The sequence below is a fragment of the Dipodomys merriami genome, unplaced genomic scaffold (assembly GCF_024711535.1).
Source record: "Dipodomys merriami isolate MVZ:Mamm:240054 unplaced genomic scaffold, mDipMer1.0.p SCAF_10, whole genome shotgun sequence".
Taxonomy (NCBI): domain Eukaryota; kingdom Metazoa; phylum Chordata; class Mammalia; order Rodentia; family Heteromyidae; genus Dipodomys; species Dipodomys merriami.
Genome location: NW_027202271.1, coordinates 19078066 through 19094766, shown reverse-complemented (window position 1 = coordinate 19094766; position 16701 = coordinate 19078066). Strand labels below are relative to the sequence as shown.

General features: G+C 40.9%; 1 long non-coding RNA gene across 1 annotated transcript; it reads right to left on the bottom strand.

Annotated features, from left to right (window-relative positions):
* Positions 1-13022: 13022 nt before the first annotated feature.
* Positions 13023-16456, bottom strand: LOC138837286 (uncharacterized). The gene is made up of 3 exons (XR_011375292.1): positions 16352-16456; positions 14674-14763; positions 13023-14063 (listed from the first exon to the last, which is right to left on the bottom strand). It is a non-coding gene; the product is annotated as an uncharacterized lncRNA (long non-coding RNA).
* Positions 16457-16701: the final 245 nt, after the last annotated feature.

Genomic DNA, 16701 nt, shown 5'->3' with positions numbered 1-16701 from the left:
TCATCTGCTTTTGCAGAAGTCTCTACTGCTGACACCTCCATGAACACAGCTGTAACTAATACCTAACTTCTTCTGCTTCGGACTTGTTATAAGAGAATAGCATTATACATGAGTGGGTACTTTCTTTAGATCACTTGTATTTACAACTTTTCATTCTCCATTGCCATAGTAACCTTCATGGAATAAACCATGGTTTTCTTCCCATTGCTCTCTAATTCTTGGCCTCAGATTCAACTGATTATAGAAATTTCAAAGGAGCCAAGAGGTTGCATATTTTCTATGATCAACTTTAAGGGCATCTTGCTTGTGATATTTCTTTTCATTAGAGAAAATTTATTTTTACTAGAAATTATTATCAAGAATCAAACTTTCACAGGGAACATGGATAATTTCCTTTCTCTTTACAGGAAAGTTCTGTGTCCTTTAGAGATTATTCTACGTGTTACGGTGGCTTTAATATGTATCCTTTTAAAGCTACGTTTTTATGTGATACTCAGAATTTGGTTGGGAATTTGCAAATTCATTAAGCATAAAGGTCCATTTTTTAATTCTGGTCCATCTTTCCTTAGCCCCAAGATGACCCAATGGGTCAGCTTTCACCCTCCAGACTTTCAAACTTTTCTGGTAAACACTGAACAATATGTCCCAATATCAGCATGCAATGTTTCCACTCCTACTTGCCTTTTTAGAGTCTTTACCTACCTCTTCTGGTAGAATAAAGTAATCTCATTGCTAATTCCTCTTAATGTTTATTTTGAGCTGTGGTATAGTTCAGTGATAGAGTGCTTGATTAACAAGTCTCAGGCCCTGCTTTCAATCTTCAATCACCAAAAATAAATAGGGAAGAACAAACAACAAATATTTTACCTCCTAAAGTAAGGGAGTTAGGGGGAAAACCTAAAGGAGAGATGTTGACAGTTTCTAAGGGAAACAAGTATGCCTGCTCATGCATGGACACACGTCCTTCATTCTGAGTGCATCTTTGGAAATCTGTCATTGATTGTGTCTGCTCAGCCATCTTATAGCTAAGAGTATCTAGAAGGAACTAGGCAGAGTTGAGGCCAAAAAGAGAAAAAAATGACCATTATAAACAGGAGAAGAAACACAAAAGAATGCTCACCAGTACCAGAGATGGGGTGCCATTGTGGAATTCTCAGAAGGACAAGAAGAAAATAAGATATAGTGGCCAGTGGCTCATGCCCATAATCACAACTACTTAGGAGGGGGAGACCTGGAGGATTGTACTTGAAGCCAGAAGGGGAAGAAAAGCCCATGATATTTTAGTTAATTAACAGCAAAAAAGGAGATACAGGTGAAATAGGAGAGCTCTTGTGAGCATACAAACTAAGTAAGCCTGGGCACTCTCAGTTCAATCTTCAATCTGGTGGAGGGAGGGAAGGAAGATAGACCATAGCCAGTACTATGACAAGAAACAAGAATATGATCAACAATCTACTAGTCATAGTACAAAGGTTTTAGTCCTGAGTAGATACGTTAAGGGAAATCAAACATACGCAAATGTAAAACACTTAAGAAACCCAATATGTGCTTATTCTTGCTTTCCTTTATTATATCTTTGATTATTTTCTTAAATGTATTCAGCTGGCACAATAATGTACTTGAGTGTCAACATTAGCACAGAAGAAAGATGTGACAGAATGAGGAAATCCTCAGAGTGAATGATGTCTCCAGCACATAATCAGAACCAGAACGGAAAAGGTAGAGAACCACACAACAGGACATGTTCTCTATTCTCATTCCAGACAATGATGACAAACTTTCCAACAGTAATACATTTATTTCTAGGGCTTCCAAACTTCTATTCAAGTAAGAATCTTTACTTCTGTATTGCCAGAGACTAGAAAAGTAGAAATTCTCACTAGAACCAGGTTTGTAAGGACTTCCTGGTAATAAATGAAAACCAAGCAGCCTTATGAAGGTTGCTTCAGAAGACAGCATGGAGGTGACCTTATTATTCTCCATCAGGACACTTAATCCACAGAACATACAACCAGGGGCTGCTAATCCGGAATCTGGCTTACTTAATGCCAGGAAGTTTGAGGAAGAGACAACCAAGCAGAATGAACAGCAAAACAGATTGCCCTTTGTAAACATCAGAAGTTCCACTGCTTGCCAGATTCTTATTCTATGACCTGTGCTTTAATTCAATTGTTTATTATATTAAGTACTTTTCGGAAAACAACTTCTCTTCCAGGTTTCCTCTTTTTTGTGGGAAAGAGAGCTTGCATAATCCCTAGCATTTCTGGCAAGTTGGAGAAACCTATGTGTACCCAACACAATATCTGATGTATCCTTTTTAAAAGTTTGGATGTGACAAACTTACAGCACATGTGTGAGCACACCTCACAACCCACATCTTCTTGGAAAAAATCAGAGTAGAGAAAACAGTGACAAGGCCTGTGTCCTGAGTCAGTAAAGCTGTGCTTCCCTCCTATATCTGTAGTGAGGTCAGAAGAATTCCAATGAGTGAGATCAACACTGATCTAAAGAACCACTTCTGTTCTCACTAGATTTGTGCCTCTCATATAAAAGTTCAAGAACAAACAGCAAAGAGGATATTAACTCTATGCATGAATAAATGAGCACACTGCATCATTGGTTTAGCAGGTATTGGGGGAGTGCACAATGAGAGATAATGGAAGAATGCCCTAGAAGCAAAGGATGACAACACTTTATGACACTTATTCTTTCAGAAAATCAGTGCCTTGAAAAGTACAGGAATAAAGAAGGGAGAGAAAGGAAGCAGACAATGTGACATGTCTGAGGATGAAAAGTCTCCTAAAAACAAATACAGGGGAGATGCAAGGAGAGTAAAATTGGAGGAAGAAAATGGTGATGCAACTTTAGATCAGCTGACCCAAAGTAACATATATAAACCACCCCCCCCCTCAAAAAAATACAACCAAACAAAGCACACACATTTGAATAGAGATGCTGGTTCATGAAAAGCCCATGCATATTTGTTGGCATCTGATGGAATCCAAGGAAAGGAAACTGAGCATTTGTACACTATGGGTTTTCCAGAGTTCTGTACAGTACTTTGTTTGGTTAACCATGTGTGCAGCTACTTCTCCATTGTCGTAACTGATGTGGGTATTAAATTAACTCAAGGGGAAGTCTGTATGAATGTTCAATTCAAGTGCCAGACCTAAGGCTAGGTCCTCGGGAGCAGGGATAAGTGCCTAGAGTTAATATTACTTAGAGTTAATACTACTTGGATGTTTTAACAGTCCTGTGGCCACCATGTATTACTTCTCCCTGGCCACAAGTCTCCAGATAAGGTTGGTTCCTACCCAATCATCCAGGATTATACCTCCTTTGAGCACATTGTATTTTGTATCTTTCAATGCTTGTTATTTTTAATTGAACAGAGTTCCTTTTAAGAGTTTCCATTTATTAGATAATGTGTCTTAGAAAATCCCATAGTAATCTCACACTATATATGCAACCAATTAAACTTGTATAAAACATTATAAGTTATTCTTGTACAGTGGTGAAATCAGGTAATGCAGTCATGTATCTTGAGGGTGTAAACCCATCGGTCTTTCGGTGTTAGAGATGTAGAATTTAGAAATCCAAATAGCAGCAATATTATGTACAACAACCAGGAACATCATTTTATCGTTTCTCCACAAAACCATAGCCACAAAGCTTTTCATCTCTCAGAGAGAAAAACTGAACCAGACAATTTTCTTCTCTAAATAAATTTAAAAAAAGCTGATTTGCACAATATGTGATATGTTCAAACCCCAGGTAAAGGACTTTTTCATATTTATATATCATATCATGACCAATCCTTCCAAGAGGACAGTGGTGGCTATAAAAGTTTGAACTTTCTTTTCTCAGTGAAGAGGGACACACACAGTAGGAGATTTCCATGGGTTTTCTTTGTAAGGAGCTGTTAGAAAAGATTTAACATAGGAAGTTTATGTCACTTGAGTGCTTACAGGGTGTATAAAAAAGACAAATATTTGTGATTGAGTAAATGTGAGGAATAAGAAAAGTAAGGTAGAGGGAAGGAAGGATACAGTGAAGGCAGGTACAGTGGACGAGGGTTAAAGTGCTATACTGCCAAGCTCATAATGTAGCAATAGTCACATTGTTATCACGCAGAAAAGAGTTTGCTATTTTGTGAGGGATATTGATTTGTTTTTCCGTTTTCTGTTTTTTTTTCTCTAGGAGTTGGGGGTTTTTTGAATTGGCTAGTTGTTATTATTCATCTATTTTATTGTCATAAATAGGTGACCTTCTCTGCTAGTGGCATTTTGTGAGATTGCTAGTCCAATACAAAGCTTTCTCCTTAGTTATAGGAGAAAATCAAATAATATTAAGTAGTTATACAAAGGTGTTTTCAATTCCAGAAGATTTGTTATAAGTACAATGAATCAAGATCAGTGTCTTCCCTTCCACTGTTTTCTCCCTTCTTTACTTTTCTTTACTCATACTTAAACCAGAAAGCAAGATGGTAGAAATTCCATGCAATGCCAAGAGTGCCACGAGCTTCATGGTGCTGAATTGAAGATTAGAAATTGACACAAAAACTGTGGTACCAGGAGAAGGCAAGATGCTGACACTAAGACTCCAGAGCTAGTATTACATATGCAGAGTGTGCCAATCAGGAGTTTCCAAGTGAGGATTTGGCTAGCTACAGGAAAGATAGGGCCACAACAAATACTGGAGACTCAAGAGCCTCATCACCAAGTATTCAAATAGATCATGATTTCAAAGTATTCATTCTTGGTTTTAATTCTAGGATTTCCTATATGACATATATTTCACGTTACAGCTTCTCTTCTTGGTCTCTTTTACTTAGTGGTATGTAATTCCATGTTTAGAATCTGTTCATACATGTTGGAGACTTGCAGGACCAGTAGCTCTCTTGTATGCACTTCTCCTTCCAAAGTCATTACTATTTACAATCTTGTCATATGTTCAGTGCCATAACTTTCCCAAGCAGATATTCAGTATGGAGCAGCAATTTCCACCGAGAGACCTTTCAGGGTCAGGCTATGCATGATTCAAAGCTGGTTGTCTTCCATCTGGACAGAGGGAGAGACTCAGGTGGTCTCATATAGAGGGTTTCCAAAACTGCTATTAAGAATCACATCTGAATTCATTGTGGTTAAGGGATTCTTATATAAAAATGTAAAATCATTGCAACAATGAGTTGTACAAGTTGTTATGTCGAAAAAGGAACTTTACAACTTTGGTGGTGGGGTGGGAGGATCAGGTAAGGGGGTGGGAGGGATGGGAAAGGAAGGGAAGGAGAAACAAATTAGGAGGTAGCAATGCTTGCCCATGTAATTGTAACCCCTCTGTACAGTATTTTCACAATTAAAAAACCCCTAGTACTGCCAAAAGTAAATAAATAAATAAAAATGCAAAATCATAAAGAGAAATAAGTGAATGAACATTTATTAATTGTTTTCTTCATTAAACCAGTTTATCTGATGTGGGGATTCTGGGTCCAAAGCTGTGCTATGTTGGCCACATGGTGGATAGGGAATTGGTTTGAACTGGTACCATCTTTGTCGCTACCGCCTCGACCAGCAAGGAAGACGCGACACCGGACTCTTCTCTCTGCAGTTTATTCAGGACCTTTTAGTAATCTTCTGACCCCAACCCCGGGGAGAATTCCCCACAGCCTTAAGTACCCGCTGGGTAGCCAACCCTGATACGCCACGTGGCAACCGCCAATAGGTTCAGGTGCGCGAAAGCAAGCCAGATTCTTTGCCTTAGCCATATAAGGAGTTGTTTACCACAGAGAGCACTCGCCATCGGGAAGGCGGAGGGCGGAAGCTGGCACCATCTTCCAGGTGCGGCCTCTCACAGCTCTCTACAGTTCCCCCTTTTTTGTTTAAAGAACACAGATGAGAACAGAGGTCTGATCCCTGTTGTGCAATTGCAAGGACTGCATACAAGCCTTCTCCCAGAGGGTACCTTCTCTAGGGATGACTCAGCCTGTCCATTGATTCGTTTTTCACAAGGACGGGAAAAGGCAAATCGAACCCGTGTGCAATCAAACATGCTCTCCTCGAGGGCAAAACTCATGCCTCTCGACTGCAGTACTTTGGCTTTGCAATCTGTGCTCATTGTTTTAGAGTGGCAAGCCACACTTAGGGGGACTGACCTGCTCCAATGACTGTAAAGGCTTGGATAACCATGGCTGCACTGCGACGCTGAGAACCTCTAATTTGGCAAATGCACCACAGACATACCAAGGAGGCTAACACCAGGAGGCCTGTCAGGGCTCCCAAACCCGCCCCCTCCTTGAGATGAATCATAGCAGCGGAGATCCATGAAGATAACCCCTCCGCCAATCCGGCATCCACTCGGGTCGAGTTCACCATGACGATGGCAACCGTGAGCTGTTCCATCAGGCTGTCGAACTCCCCAGTTCAATTACCTAAAAGATAACTAAACAACTGTTTAGACAAATTTGCAGTGTTTTTTGAATAGGTTTTTTCCTGGGCCTGAACTCTGGGCCTGGGCGCTGTCCCTCAGCTCTTCAGCTCAAGGCCAGCACTCTACCACTTGAGTCACAGCATCACTTCCGGCTTTTTTCATTTTGCTTATATGGTGCTGAGGAATTGAACCCAGGGCCTCAGGCATGCAACGCAAGCACTCTACCACTGAGCCACCTTCCCAGCCCCTTTTCTTCTGGGTTAATTGCACCACAGCAGCAGCTAATCCAGCATTAATTAGTGGTCCGCCCAGCTCTCTGCAAACTTTCATCCATGCTTCTAGTCCCCTGTTCTTATATGGGGTTATGGCGGCTCTGCATTCCTTAGTGCACTGCTCGTAAACAAGCTGTTTAATTAATGGCATGGCTGTGTCTGGGTCACCAAAAATTCTGCCAGCAGCCTCGACCATATGAGCAACAAAGTCCGAAAACGGCTCCATAGAGCCCTGCAGGATTTTGGTGAGATTGCCACTCACCTCGCCTTTATTTGGTAAGGTCTTCCATGCCTTTATGCCAATTTTATTGATTTGTTCATAAACTTGAACCGGGTAGCCTATCTGCTGATTGGCGAATCTCCCCTGTCCAAGCAGCATATCTCTGTCCCAAGCTGGGTTTCCCCCAGCCTGATTGGCCGCAGCCTCTTCACTAGCAAATTCAATCAAAAAGGCCTTCCAATCTAAATACTGACCTGGGCTCAAACAAGCTCGTGCGAGCCCACTCCAATCACCGGGTGTCATGCAATGTCTGTTTAGGGCCTCCACCTGGGCTACAGTAAAGGAGGCTGTGATTCCATATGTCCGCACAGACTCAGCTAAAGATTTTATAACCTTAAAATCTAAGGGTTCATGATATCGCTGTCCCTGTGGATCCTGAAATATTGGACAGGCTAGATGTAACTCGGTTCTGACCGCTTTCCACACGCCTGGGCTGAAAGAACAGCTGGGGCTGCCACTTCCAGGGTCCTCCGCATAGAGCGGAGGGGCCGAAGGTGTGGCGCGGCACATGGAGGGCGTGCATTCGTCTTTATCTGGGTCCTCTCTCTCCTTCCCTTTCCTCCTCTTTCTTATCTTTGTTTTTTCTATTTGTTCTATGAGTGATTGTAGTTCCTCTGAGTCTGTAGACTCAGAGGTCTCTAGTTCGGCAAAATCAGGGTATGACCCCCCCCCCTGCTCTCCTCCTTTTTGCTGTCTGCCCTTTCTGATCTTTCTTCCTGCAGCATTTCTAAGGCGGCCTGACCATTCTCTACCGCCTCACTGCAACGCTGGTCCTCGAGACAGCCTCTTATCAGTTTCCATGTTGGTCTCACTCCGCTCTTAAGCGTTCCTTGTTCAGAGGCAAAATCTAAGTCCCTCCCTAGTTTCTCCCAAGAGGCCACCGTGAGGCTTCCAGAGACAGCGAACCACGGGGCAACGATGTCACATTCATTCAAAAATCTCTCTAAAGTACTCTTTTTTATTTTTAACTTTTTTTGAGTGCAGTAGCTCATTGAGAGCCAAAAAAAATTGGGTGCGAAAAAGAAGCGCCCATGTTTTAAACATTTAAAGCTGGTAAACAAACTTTTACTTTCACTTTTGGCTACTCTATTGACTAGCCCCGGGTTCTCACTCTCTCTTTATCTACCGAGAAGAGCAAAAATCCCCCCGCTCTTGTGGCGGATTCCCCTTTTACCTGGGAACTTACTCCCCGCTCTTGTGGCGGATTCCCCTTTTACCTGGGAACTTACTCCCCGCTCTTGTGGCGGATTCCCCTTTTACCTGGGGACTTACCCCCGCTTTTGTCGCGGATTCCCCTTTTACCTGGGGACTTACCGGTGCACCACCCTGACCGCAGAGAGTTCTGAGTCCTCGTTGGGGTTATGGCTGAGTTCCCCGTACGGGCCACCACGTGTCGCTACCGCCTCGGCCGGTAATGACGACGCGACACCGGACTCTTCTCTCTGCAGTTTATTCAGGACCTTTTAGTAATCTTCTGACCCCAACCCCGGGGAGAATTCCCCACAGCCTTAAGTACCCGCTGGGTAGCCAACCCTGATACGCCACGTGGCAACCGCCAATAGGTTCAGGTGCGCGAAAGCAAGCCAGATTCTTTGCCTTAGCCATATAAGGAGTTGTTTACCACAGAGAGCACTCGCCATCGGGAAGGCGGAGGGCGGAAGCTGGCACCATCTTCCAGGTGCGGCCTCTCACAGCTCTCTACACATCTTATCTTCATGGTGGAAAGAGAAGTCCCCTCTCCCAGGTGATGGGAGTGCCTGCATTCCTAGAGGCAGGGCTGTAGATTTGGACAATAGGTTACTGGACCTGTCCTTCCTGTGCCTTGAACTTGGGAGACTCTGGAGTTTCCTATGACCCTGCCCCCTGACTCTGCCACTGTTTAGGCCCTGATCAACTCAGGTGCCATGATAGTATGCCTCACTTGCTGTGCTCCTGTCTCCTGGATCTCCTCTGGTCAACATGATGTCCTCCCAATTCAGCTCTCCATTGGAGTTGATTTGGTTTGCTGGTGTTGTTTTTCTGCTCTTTCCTTCTTCTCTGGGTCTCATGGCTCAGTTTACTAACAGTGTTATTATGTGTGCAGGGCTACAGCTCTTCCTGACAGGAGATTCCCTGCAGATATCAGCTTTCAAATAAAGAGTCCCAGTTCAACCTCTCAATGTGGTTTCTTTATTTCTCATGGCTGGATTAACCTTACACCATATTTATTCATTAAATATTCTTGAATGTTATTGATTCCACGTTGGGAACAATGAAAAATAGTTAGTGAGCAAAGCACACACATTTCCCAATTGAAATTTACCTTTCCAAACAACATGCAATAAAAAAGTCAAGAAAGAAGTGGCTTCAAAAGGATGGAAGAATATGACAGTCCATATGGATATCAGGAGGACTTTGGAGTTAGATCAGTGTTATAGCATCTGCCTAGACTGTGCCAGGCTCTGTGTTCTATCTCCCCCTACACAAAAAGAAAAAGGGAACAGAAAGAGAGATAACATAAAAAAGCAGAAACCGGAGCATTGTTAGTGCTGACATGGGATTGTAATTTCAGAAAAGGTGGCCAAGAAGACATTAGTAAAAAGTTAACATTTGAGCAGACCAAATTGAGCTGGAAACTCACCAGTGTGTATTGTTCTCCTAGTGCATTGTAAGGAAAGTTAACAACACTAGTGTCCTGTGATCTTTTAGGTGTTGCTGCAGTACCTTGTCAGGTCCAGCACTGTACCAACCTATGTGAAAGCACATATCCTTTGGAGCAGTAGCAAACTCACATGAAGTCAGGATGAGTGGAAAGTCTGGATGCATATGACATCTTAGTCCAGGACCTACTACCTCCAGAGCAGTGCAGAGAGGGTGTGTACAGTTAATCTGTCTAATCAGATACTTAGCTGCCTAGTATCATATGATCCCAATCCACTACTCCTTCCCAACCCAAATGCTAACAGCACACTCTGATATGCCCAGGCTTTGCTTCTCCACTGACCAACTTTAAGGAGTGTCCTCTGTATTCCCATGCTTCTTGGATTTTTCCCCCGAGGCCTAGAGTTTATACTTATGCATTTATCAGGCTTTGTTCATCCTACACATCTAAATGTCATGTTTAACCCTGCATGGTTTCTTTATTCTGACTGGTCCCATTTGAATGACTGGAATAGGAGAAAGGCATGGATGAAGGGGGAAAAGTTTAGGGCCAAGTCAACTCTACATGGAATAATCACTGAATAGAAGATTAAACGGGTGATGGACAAAACAACAGGGGTTGCTCTCATTCTATTTGTAGGCTCTTGTGACCAACTTCCTCAACAATAAATAGGTTAAATATGCACTTGTGTTGAGGTAAGAATCCTTATATATTTACTTAGAGCCATAGACCAGGAAAGCAGAACCTAGCATGTAAATATTTTGTAGTGGAAATTGAAAGTCAAGCAACATTATCAAGACTGCTTTAGACCAAGGCAATATACTCACCCCAGGATTCCACCTCATGACACTTAATACACAGAGCAAACAGAAAAGAATGCCAGACCACAATTTTGTTTAGTGAATGCCAGTAAGTGTGGGGAAGAGTGTGACCAAGCAGAAACATCAGCACCGCTCAGGGCCATTTATACAAGTCAGGACATCAAATGCTTGTCAAGTTCCTGATTCCATGAGACAAGGTTGATTTCTTCTATTTCCTATCTTAAGTACTTTTTAGGCACAACTTCATCTCCAGGTGTCCTCCTGTTTGTGTGAAACAGACATGCATAGTAACTAGCATTTCTAGCTAGATAGAGAAGCCCATGACCCTCCATGCTACTGACCACTGTGCTACTTTTAGGCCTTACAAACCTACAGCCCAGTATACCTCACTTCTCCTCCTAGGAAAAACTCAGTGTAGAGCAGTGATTTCCAGGGCCTGTCCTGAGTCAGTCAGGCTTTGATATCTTTAACATCAGGCCTTCCTCCTGTACATGTAGAGGATTCCATGATCTCAGAGTGACTGAAAAATATATTGATCTAAAGAGGCAAGAATTGCAGGTGGGTGCCAGGGGCTCATGCCTGTAACCATAGCTACTCAGGAGGCTGAGATCTGAGGATCATGGTTCACAGCAGCTCAGGCAGGAAAGTCCTTGAGACTCTTATCTGCAATTAGCCACCTAAAAAATGGAAGTCAAGCTGTGGCTCAAGTGGTAGAGCACTTTCTTTGAACTGAGGAACTCAGGACAGTGCCCAGGCCCAGAGTTCAAGCCCAATGACTGACAAAAACAAAAAAACAAAAACTTAACTGATATCAATGAATCAGTGTTAATTATGTATCAATTCATTCAGTAGCTATTAATGGGGAGTGCAAAGAAGGATATTTGAAGAATGACAGTGAGCAAAACACAGACAAACTGCATGCACAGAAATACAGAGAAAGTTTAAGAAATATCAGTATATGGAAAATTTTAAAGATGCAGGGGAATGAAGGAATCTTACATATGGTTGAAGGCCTTATCAGAAATTATACAGAAGGCATAAAAGAACAGCATGGTTTGAGGAAGACAATAGGGATGGAGTTTCAGATAAGGTGACCCAAAGTGACATTGCTTAAAAATGACAGCTGAGTAGGTAGAAGACGAAGATGACACTGTTCTATATATTTGTGTATACAGTGCATTGCAAGAAAAGGAACCTGAGTGTTTGTGCGCTTGTCCTTGGTGGTACTAGGCTGAAGAGAAAAGAATACAAAGGAAATAGTCTGTGTTCTTATTACACCCTACTTTTCAACCCAACCAGGGCCCCAGCAGAAGCACCTAAATGCTCTGAAATGCATTGGTAGTTGGGAATTTTGTACATTCTAAACGTTTCCCTCAGTTTTCTTCCCAAGAAAACAGATGATTTCTCACCTGCTACTGCTTAAATGTAATCCACCAAACACACACAGAAATAGCAGAAGGGGTCCTTTTATGTTTAGCCACTAGGGAGTAAATGTTAGATGCCAATTTGAATTGCAAAATATTTTTTTGTCCATTGGAAGAAGAGATAAAAGTGTTAACAATTAGCACAGTAATAAACATCAGTCCTGTGCTAGGTGGGGATGTGAGGTAACTGGGACAGGTTCTTGGATCATGCACAAGGACCCTTCTTATCCTTGTCTGGCGAATCTCAACCCCCAGACTTGCCTTGAACCCCTTGTGTAGCCAATGTTGTCCTTACCAATGTAATCCTGTTAAAACAACCTTTACAGAACTGGGAAAAGAATAACTAACTGGGAGGTGGGTCTGCCATTAAAACAAAAAAGGGGGAATCTGTAGAGCACATGGGCAGCAAAGATGGCGCTTAGAGAGAGTTGAGTGGGCAGAGCACAATTTCCTTTGCGTTCAGTGCGTAACCAGCCTGTGGAAGCTTAGATGCATGATAGGGTGTGACCTTGGCAGTGATTGGTTTTTCTTCCTCCCCTGCCATGCCACCTGCTCTTTTTTGTCTTCAAAAAGGGCTGCTCTCTATTAATAAATGAGTTTCTTCCTGATAAAAAAAATTGTTTCCAATTAAACTGGGTAATCGGTTTTGTGATTTTTCTTTTAATTATGTATAGATCCCAATCCTGTGTAACACCTCTTTCCCAGCTTCCTTTGGGAAGGTGGGTGACTGCCCCTCACCTCAAGATAATTCCCAGTGTGACCAGGCTAAGGTTTGTATCTTTCAATGCTTGTTACTTGGAGCTAACCAGAAATGTTTCCCAGTACATATTCATTATAGACTGCCTCCTAGAAAAGAATAAAAAGGTATGTTTGTGTGAGGAGTTTTTATATTGTTGGCTAAGTCCTTTATTGTAGGTACATGAGTTTGAGACCTGAACTCTCTCCACATTTCTGATGTTAAATATATAACATTTGGACATTGGAATCACAGAAATATTCCATACAGTAAACAAGAAAATCACATTTTTCTTTCATCAAAGACTTATGAGACAACAATCTTTTCATCTCTCCACAGGTACAACGGAGCTAATCAATTCCATTTTTCTGACTAAACTTTTTAAAGGGTTATTTGCATTAAATGTCCAAGTATAGAGTGCTTTATTACCCAAGTGGTGATGAAGAAGCAAACATAACTTAAGAACAGAGAAAGCAAATTTGCTGTTTTGTGTGTTTTTCACACTGCCATATTGATTTGAAAATTCCTTTCCTTCTGCATTTTCTTATTTTCCTCCAGGTTGGGGCTGTTGGTTTTTCTTTTTTCTCTTTCTGCTAATGGGCTGAACTTGCTTCCATTTCTTACGCTGCTTGCTACTCATGGCTTGCACTCTCACAGTTGAGTAAGGTCTCTAGCCTGCCTTATTGCTAGTTAATTGGAGACAAAATGTGGCAGACCATTCTGCATTTTTCGGCTTTTTCCTATAGATCTCCTGTAAATCCGAACACCATAGGGGAAGCATAGATTTTCATTTAAGATGGCTTGTTATTCTAGTTTTATCCTAGTTACTGAATGACCCTGTCTGAGGATGATCTTTCTGTGAGCTTGCTGGGTGCCACTCTGAATCCTGCCCTTGGTTATTTGATAGCACTAACCACGCTGAGATGATTGTACCAGAGCTGTAACAGAGCTGCCTTCTTCTCTTTCTTTTCTACTCATCAAATTCCAGAAAAAGAAGTTCATTGTACATTATGTGATAGAAGGATTTGATGGAATGAATCTGTACAATAAAACCTTGTAAGTATTCATTTAGTGTTTTTATGTAATGCAATGACAGGGTCCTAGTATTATGTCTACAAATATACCAAGCGAATGTAAAGTCCAATTACAAAACAACCCCGAGTGTATAGCTTAAATGTAAGTCAATGTCTTGAATGGATTGTCCAAAGAGTGGGAAATCCCAGAAATTCATAATAAAGAAAAACATGTATCATGATGTGCAGAATTATTATTTAATTGAAAGATAATCTGATTAATCTGACTGGAGGCAAGAAGCTACATTGTCAGGCTGAGGGGTTGATGGACCATATCAAATGAAAGCATGTGCTGGTTGAGTCCTGGAGAACAAATCTTGAAGATGAAATTTTTTCATTCTCACTCTCATATTTATGACTTTATCCATGGAAACAGATTTACAAAACCTTCTGAAAATGAAAAAAAAAGTGAAGAGTTTGGTATTAAGCATGAAGACTGTGTTCTCAGAGTCTTGGAATCTGAATGTATACTAGCAACAACTAAATGCTACTAATTTTAAAGGAGTCACACTGAATGCAAAGAGGATATGAATGTAGCATTGGAAAATGGACCTCAGTGCTGGTGAAGTTTCATCTCCTTAAAGCTGTCCTGAATATCTTATAAAGGATTTTGCCTGCAGAAGCCTTATTTTCAAACCATTTATAGTTTCTGAATATTTCCCAAAGATACCATTTGTTTTCAATTGAAAATAAAATGTTTGCATGCTTCAAGGAGATATTTTGACCTACTAATAATTTCTACTAAGGATAAAATTTTCTAATGCCATTATTACACCAAGGATACAGTTAAAATTGACAACCAAGAAACTTCAACATTTTGGCTCCTTTGAAACATATATATTACCTTGAATCAGAACACAAAGGATTAAGGGAGTATTAATTAAGAGTATTCCTGCTACTCTTTCTGCTACCTCCACTGCTGAGGTAAGTAAAAAAGCCCTGTCATTACTTTACATACATGCACACAATCAAAAGACTCACTTAGATGAAATCTTCTTACCTTTAAATTTTGAGAAAAGAGCATTAATCGCTTCAAAGTCAGGTATCGCCACAGGTAAACCTCCAGCGGAGCCCGCATTAGCAGGGTCATCTGCAGGACAGTTGAAATGAAGAGAAAACTGTCAGGTGGCACATCCTCTCTCCTTCAGGTAATAGCTGTATACCACCGAGTATTAGACATATTATTTTGTTCCAGAATCATCTCTGAATTCCTGTTTTAACTTGGCTCACATCTTCATTCTTCCTATAAACTTCCATCATTCCCCATTCATGTTATCATTTGTATTTGTTGAGAGACAAATATATTGAAGTTCCCTCCATGTGCACTGACATTGAGAAAGCAAGCAAGTTCTTTGTCCCAGACATGAACACACAGTTCAAGTCTACCTTTTGTCTTACCCAGAGAAAACTGTTCTCCAGAAGCAATAGGGGAACTTACATTCTAAAATCTTGGTTGTCAAGACTGAGATTGGAAGTAAATATTAGCTTAGGCATTTGCCCTACTAGTAGCAGATTTGAGCCTTTGGCTAAAGAAGGAGGAACAATACCTACAGATCTGATAACTCTGAGTGAGAGACTTTTATAATGTATAACAGTGTGTAAGAAAGGAGAGATTGTCTGGCTTCAAAATGAATTTCATCATCAGGAATGCATCTTTTCCAGCCTTTTCTTAGAAGTGTTTATAAAATAGATTATTTACAGGAAGCTGACAGGAAGGCAGCTGGGAAAAATATGGTCTTAGAAAGATGAATGGCAGAGCACTTTTCCAATACGTATGGCATCAGACATAGTCTCTGTTAATTCATTCTCGGGAAGATCAAAAAAGAAAGAAAGAAAAAACATTTCAGAGGGTAGATAGAATGTGAGCAGTAATGATAATCCATTCTTGGAAAAAAGTCCTCCTGAGTAGTCAGACTGAAGATAAATGATGCCTGGACAAGACAGAAAATTCCTCTTTTGCATCTTGAAATAAGCCCTTGATTATCTTCTATGCATTATTGCTCCTCTTCATTTGTCTGCCCTTAACTCCGTCCTATCTGTTCTGAGCATGAGTTTCCTAGTGTTTTATTACCCTGAACTTTGATTTTGGCTTTGTAGGGAATTGCCCTCTTTGAGATCTCCCATGAGATATTTTAGTGCACATATTTTAGTGTTTTTATTTGTATATACTTACATACTCTCTGACACATTTACTTATTATTTTGCCAAGTAAATCTAGTTTCCACATATAGGGAAAAAAAGGCTGAAGAGGAAAAGAGAGGGAAAATTCAGATTAGAATTCAATCTATATTCTATAACATTAAGCAAATTAAGAAGAAGGGTGGGTAGAGGAAAGCGAGGGGAAAATGTTGGAAAAAAGTGACATTAAGATATATTGTCTTCATTTTTTCTTAAATGGCAATTCATATGCACAACTACTTAAAGAGAATACTAAAAAATAAACCACCTTATACTAAAAATAATTGGCACTAGACTATGAGGTTCACAACAGAGAAAACATCTGATTGAATTAAGAAAACAGAATCCAGGGTCATGAAAACTGAATATTCAAATGGAAATGGAACTAGGTTCTGAACAACACGTCAGGAAAGTACAGCTTCACGAAAATCTCTGAACTCACTGCCCCACACAATACATATTTGCACACAAAGTTTAACTTGGATAAATCTTATACTAACCAGCAAAAACCAGCATGGTAGCAACTCCTAGTAATGTAAGGAGAGTCAAGAACTTCATGGTGCTGAGTTGAAGTTTGGAATTACACCGAAGACAACTCTGGTACCAGGAGAAAAAAGGTGCTGAAACCAGGACTCAGAAACACATTATATATTTGTAGTGCACCAATCAGGAATTTCCAAGTAAGTGTCTGGCTCGGTAGTTCCTGGGGAAGTTGCGGCCCAGTGAACAGAGAAAGATTAAAGCCAGAAATCATTTGAAAAGGTCATGATTTCCGATCCTTGATTGTGCTGATACAGGTTTCAACTCAAGGATTTTTTATAAATATATGTGTATATTAATGTGTTCTAAG